Source organism: Oncorhynchus keta, chromosome 20 (assembly GCF_023373465.1).
Source record: "Oncorhynchus keta strain PuntledgeMale-10-30-2019 chromosome 20, Oket_V2, whole genome shotgun sequence".
In the NCBI taxonomy this organism is placed as follows: Eukaryota; Metazoa; Chordata; class Actinopteri; order Salmoniformes; family Salmonidae; genus Oncorhynchus; species Oncorhynchus keta.
Genome location: NC_068440.1, coordinates 7,685,007 through 7,692,195, shown reverse-complemented (window position 1 = coordinate 7,692,195; position 7,189 = coordinate 7,685,007).

Sequence of the window (7,189 nt, the reverse complement as noted above, 5' to 3'; positions counted from 1 at the left end):
TGGTATAAGAAAGGTTGAAAGAACAATATCAAAGTGACTCCCATATTACTAGGCACTTAACAGCTGCTCATCACATATGTGAGGTAAAGCAATTAGAAATAATTAGTTCAGAGCGTGTGGCCCGGAGAGTTTTATATTCCTGGAATTTTAAGTAAACGAGTACAGTGTAATTATAGGGCCATTTATAGAACTTACAACCAGTTTGAATACTTTATTTATTGTGTTGATTTATTTAGGATCCCCATTGACTTCCTGGCGTCCAGCAACATTAAGGCAGTTACATACAATTTAAAATATTACATGACATTACATTTCATAACACTTTTCCCAACACATGAAGTGTGTTCCCTCAGGCCACTACTCTACTATCACATATCTATAATACAAAATCCATGTGTGGGTGATTCTGAAACTTCAGGCACTTTGGTCCTGCATTTTTCAGAAATGTAAAATTATTCAAACACCATTTTACAAGTATTTTGATTGTCTTTGATTTGTCTAGAAACAATATCTGATAACCGCTGTATCTATAACACATGTCTTATATACAGTGGCTTACAAAAGTATTCACTTCCCTTGACATTTTTCCTATTTTGTTGCCTTACAACCTGGAATTAAAATGGATTTTTGGGGGGTTTGAATCATTTGATTTACACAATATGCCCACCACTTTGAAGATGCTGAATCTTTTTTTATTGGGGAAACAAACAAGCAATAAGACAAAAAAACGTAAAACTTCAGCGTGCACAACTATTCACCCCCCAAAGTCAATAATTTGTAGATCCAACCTTCGCAGCAATTACAGCTGCAAGTCTCTTGGGGCATGTCTCTATAAGCTTGGCACATATAGCCACTGCAATTTTTGCCCATTCTTCAAGGCAAAATTGCTCCAGCTCCTTTAAATTGGATAGGTTCCGCTGGTGTACAGCAATCTAAGTCATGCCACATATTTTCTATTGGATTGAGGTCTGGGCTTTGACTAGGCCATTCCAAGACATTTAAATGTTTCCCCTTAAACCACTTGAGTGTTGCTTTAGCAGTATGCTTAGGGTCATTGTCCTGCTGGAAGGTGAACATCTGTCCCAGTCTCAAATCTCTGGAAGACTGAAACAGGTTTCCCTCAAGAATTTCCCAGTATTTAGCGCCATACATCATTCCTTCAATTCTGACCAGTTTCTAAGTCCCTGCCGATGAAAAACATCCAAACAGCATGATGCCACCACCATGCTTCACTGTGGGGATGGTGTTGAGGTGTTGGGTTTGCACCAGGCATAGCATTTTCCTTGATGGCCAAAAAGCAAAATTTCAGTCTCATCTGACCAGAGTACCTTCTTCCATATAATTTGGAAGTCTGCCACATGCCTTTTGGCAAACACCAAACATGTTTGCTTATTTTCTTCTTTAAGCAATGGCTTTTTTTCTGGCCACTCTTCCGTAAAGCCCAGCACTGTGGAGTGTACGGCTTACAGTGGTCCTATGGAAAGATACTCCAATCTCCGCTGTGGATCTTTGCAGCTCCTTCAGCTCATTCAGGTAATGGATTTAAAGGTGCTCAGTGGGATGTTCAAAGTTTCTGATATTTTTTTATAACCCAACCCTGCTCAGTTCATGTGACACTTAGATCGTACACAGGTGGACTTTATTTAACTAATAATGTGAATTCTGAAGTTAATTGGTTGCATCAGATCTTATTTAGGGGCTTCATAGCAAAGGGGGTGAATACATATGCACGCACCACTTTTCAGGTATTTATGTTTTAGAATTATTTTGAAACAAGTTTTTTTTTTTCATTTCACTTCACCAATTTTGTGTATGTCCGTTACATGAATTCTAAATAAAAATCAATTTAAATTACAGGTTGTAATGCAACAAAATAGGAAAAACGCCATGTGGGAAAGGCATTGTATTTGTATATTAACTTGAATTGAATATTTTTTTAAGGTTTTCCTAATATTAGTAATTCAATATGACACCTGAATGTATAAACCTGCCTTGGTGACAGCTGAAAACATTTATTTATCATGTCTCTCCAAAAATAATATATTTCCACCCAACCTTTTTGTGAGATTATGATAACAACCATATGATTTCCTTATCTAAAACAAATCAATCAATGTAAATTATACATAATGTACTAATTTACCTCAGAAATATGGGTTGTGATGGATATGACAAGGTGGGGTGGAAATGAAAAGTTGGGGTGGAAAGGACATTTATGTAAAAAAAACAATTCTGAGAACAATACTTTATTGCAAACATTTTGAACAACAACCATTGTTAAACATTCAATTAATATAAGACAAAGTAAGATTCCAAAACACTGGAACGAGCACCTTTTCAACACGAGAACAACGTTTTGTCATTGACTACACTTACTGTAGATGAAACAACTATAACTTCTAGCACCTACAGTTGAAGTTTACATACACCTTAGCCAAATACATTTAAACTCAGTTTTTCACAATTCCTGACATTTAATCCAAGTAAAAATTCCCTGTTTTAGGTCAGTTAGGATCACCACGTTATTTTAAGAATGTGAAATGTCAGAATAATAGTATAAAGAATGATTTATTACAGCTTTAATTTCTTTCATCACATTCCCAGTGGGTCTGAAGTCTACATACACTCAATTAGTATTTAGTAGCTTTGCCTTTAAATTGTTTAACTTGGGTCAAACATTTTGGGTAGCAATCCACAAGCTTCCCACAATAAGTTGGGTGAAATTTGAACCATTCCTCCTGACAGAGCTGGTGTAACTACGTCAGGTTTGTAGGCCACCTTGCTCACACACGCTTTTTCAGTTCTGCCCACAAATTTTATATGGGATCAAGGTCAGGGTTTTGTGATGGCCACTCCAATACCTTGACTTTGTTGTCCTTAAGCCATTTTGCCACAACTTTGGAAGTATGCTTGGGGTCATTATCTATTTGGAAGACCCATTTGCGATCAAGCTTTAACTTCCTGACTGATGTCTTGAGATGTTGCTTCAATATATCCACATCATTTTCTATAGGATTGAGGTCATGGCTTTGTGATGGCCACTCCAATACCTTGACTTTGTTGTCCTTAAGCCATTTTGCCACAACTTTGGAAGTATGCTTGGGGTCATTATCCATTTGGAAGACCCATTTGCGATCAAGCTTTAACTTCCTGACTGATGTCTTGAGATGTTGCTTCAATATATCCACATCATTTTCTTTCCTCATGATGCCATCTATTTTGTGTAGTGCACCAGTCCCTCCTGCAGCAATGCACCACCACACCATGATGCTGCCACCCCTGTGCTTCACGGTTTGGATGATGTTCTTCGGCTTGCAAGCCTCCCCATTTTTCTTCCAAACATAACAATGGTCATTATGGCCAAACAGTTATATTTTTGTTTCATCAGAGCAGAGGACATTTCTCCAAAACATACAATCTTTGTCCCCATGTGCAGTTGCAAACCGTAGTCTGGCTTTTTTATGGCGATTTTGGAGCAGTGGCTTCATCCTTGCTGAGCGGCCTTTCAGGTTATGTCGATATAGGACTCATTTTACTGTCGATATAGATACTTTTGTACCTGTTTCCTCCAGCATCTTCATAGGGTCCTTTGCTATTGTTCTGGGATTGATTTTACACATTTCGCACCAAAGAACGTTCATCTCTAGGAGACAGAATGCATCGCCTTCCTGAGAGGTATGACCGGTGTGTGGTCCCATGGTGTTTATACTAGCATACTATTGTTTGTACAGATGAAAGTGGTACCTTCAGGCGTTTGGAAATTTCTCCCAAGGATGAACCAGACTTGTGGAGGTCTACCATTTTTTTCTGAGGTCTAGGCTGATTGCTTTTGATTTTCCCATAATGTCAAGCACTGAGTTTGAAGGTAGGCCTTGAAATACATCCACAGGTACACCTCCAATTGACTCCAATTATGTCAATTAGCCTATCAGAAGCTTCTAAAGCTATGACATCATTTTCTGGAATTTTCCAAGCTATCATCTTAGCGTATGTAAACTTCTGACCCACTGGAATTTTAAAACAGTGAATTATAAGTAAAATAATCTGTCTGTAAACTATTGTTGGAAAAATAACTTGTGTCATGCACAAGTAGATGTCCTAACTGAGTTGCCAAAACTATAATTTGTTAACAAGAAATGTGTGGAGTGGTTGAAAAACAAGTTTTAATGACTCCAACCTAAGTGTATGTAAACTTCCGACTTCAACTGTATATATTGAGGGAAGAGTTAAAGCTGATAGCTGTACATATTGTATTTAATGTATGATTTACATATATTTACATAAACAGTACCTATATGTCCTGCTTTGTATGCATTGTATAATGAGTTTCCAAGGGTACCTAAGGCTTAGAAAGAGAGCTAAGTTCCTGCCAGACCAAGGCATCCAGCTCCGTCCGTGTGCCTTTTGGTCACTGGATGGGTATCAGAGAGAAGTCCAAGCACATGCTGTGGTCTGTACCATATAATGGTGTCTCTCATCGGCCAAAAAAAAAACGATTGGGGCCAACGCGACTCTTGGTTTATCACAAGAGCAACACTCTCTGCGTGAACGACTTGCACGATGCCAGGGTAAACGTCCTGATCATATTCCACCACACACCACTTTCCGATCAATGCTTCACTTAGATCTTCAATGGGCTGGAAGGCGTTGTGAGGTGTTGGATTTTCCATCATGGTCTGCCTCTGTTTTTCCAACCAGAGTCACGGTCTTTGGGCTGAAACAGCTGCAGTGATGTGGAAAGGAACAGAAGCAACTGAGTATTCTCTGGAGAACTGTCGGTGACCATCTGGAAACACCGGATATTGTCAAAGCTATGCACATTCGAAATATATAATGATAGCATAGTCTAGTGACACATAGTGGAGTGATAATATGTTTGTTTAACAAATGTGAGATTTGACACACAATAACCCTGAACTATTACCATTGTCTCACGGATCGTCTCCAGGTGATCCGGTAGGAGGGCCTCGATGCTCTCTATCTCCTCTGAGATATGTAAGAGCTTGATAGCTGACTGATCTTTTGACAGTTCCTCAAAAACAGTTCTTCCATTTGGGAGGGCCTTGCCTTGTGCCACAATTCCACCTGCTCTTCGTTTCACAGCTGTTCCTAACCCATGGGCCTTTCTATGTCCAGCTTCTAGGACATTCTATGTGACTCTCTGGAAGCCCATTTCAAAGGGAAGGGTGGAGAGATAGTATAAATAATTTTAAGACCGATACTGGGTTGTTTTTGAGAGATGGGCCCGGATAGCAGAGGTGTCATAGAAGAGCTCAGTGAGCAAAGTGAAACTGTTTAATTTGTGCTATATCCAATACAAAGTGTAGATGGTGACCTGCTCGTGAGAATCACCAAAGTCTCAAAATGTACTATGATCTCCCCTTTCCCCAGATTCTCTTTACATTCTCTCAGTTTGGAGAATTGGTGTTGAACGTTGTACACGTGTTTCCACAAATTCTCTTCCAATCCTTTGGAGAAGTCCTCCAGTAGAATCTGCAGTGTGCCACGCACCTTTTCTTTTACTGTCAGATGTACAGTGAATTTCTCCATGTTTCCCTCTTTGTTTCTCTCTCTCTCTCTCTTCAGCTTTGTTATTCACTCAAACCACCATGTCTGCTCACCAGCATCAAAGTCAGATGTTTAAGCTCTTTTGCTTGGCAAAGGGAGCACTTCTTGTACATGTACTCTTTCTTCAGTTTCTCACAGCACAAAGACTCAAAAAGGTTCTCAATGTTGCTGCAGCTCATTTTCTGTTCATTTTCTGATACTGTCATTCAAGAAGCGCTTCTGCTTTGTCTTCTTGTTCCTCGTTAGTGTGTCCTTTTCCCCTGTTGTTGCTCTACTGTTGAAATCACGTTCACAGAATCTAGTGATTTTCTCTTCTGTGGCTGTGCTAATTCTGCTACGCTGCTTTTTCCTTGTTTGGCCTGTTTTCATTTGCTGAAAATCCAAATGATCTGTTTGTGGCTTTGACCAGGCCACACTTTCTCAGGATGTTGCCTCTGAGCATTTTTGAAGCCAGTTGTTTGTCCTTAGCATTGTGCTTTTTTTTATACTTTTGCTTTAGCTCTGCAATGATGGCATTTTGAAACAATAAAATGCTTTTAAAGTTCTTTGGCTTTCCCTTCATTTGCTGTTTTGTTTTTGGGGAATCTTGTCTCTCCATTTTCTTCATCAGTCGATCACACTTTGTTTTGGTTTTGTTTAGATTTCCGTAAAGCATTATCAAGTTTGACATTTGTCATGCAAAGATCTCTGTATGTTTTTGAGTGACCTCATCCAACCTTTTCCCTTCCAGCAAGTATTCAACTTCTCATTCCTGTTGCAGACAACGCGGAAGGGGTCCCATGCAGTGCATCAGCGGCAGGTAAGTTAGGAGCAGGTATATTGGCATGCATCAGCGGCAGGTAAGTTAGGAGCAGGTATGTTGGCATGCATCAGGGGCAAGTAAGTTAGGAGCAGGTATGTTGGCATGTATCAGGGGCAGGTAAGTTAGGAGCAGGTATATTGGCATGCATCAGCGGCAGGTAAGTTAGGAGCAGGTATGTTGGCATGCATCAGGGGCAAGTAAGTTAGGAGCAGGTATGTTGGCATGCATCAGGGGCAAGTAAGTTAGGAGCAGGTATGTTGGCATGTATCAGGGGCAGGTAAGTTAGGAGCAGGTATATTGGCATGCATCAGCGGCAGGTAAGTTAGGAGCAGGTATGTTGGCATGCATCAGGGGCAAGTAAGTTAGGAGCAGGTATGTTGGCATGTATCAGGGGCAGGTAAGTTAGGAGCAGGTATGTTGGCATGCATCAGGGCAGGTAAGTTAGGAGCAGGTATGTTGGCATGCATCAGGGGCAGGTAAGTTAGGAGCAGGTATGTTGGCATGCATCAGGGGCAAGTAAGTTAGGAGCAGGTATGTTGGCATGTATCAGGGGCAGGTAAGTTAGGAGCAGGTATGTTGGCATGCATCAGGTGCAGGTAAGTTAGGAGCAGGTATGTTGGCATGCATCAGGGGCAAGTAAGTTAGGAGCAGGTATGTTGGCATGCATCAGCGGCAAGTAAGTTAGGAGCAGGTATGTTGGCATGTATCAGGTGCAGGTAAGTTAGGAGCAGGTATATTGGCATGCATCAGCGGCAGGTAAGTTAGGAGCAGGTATGTTGGCATGCATCAGGTGCAGGTAAGTTAGGAGCAGGTATGTTG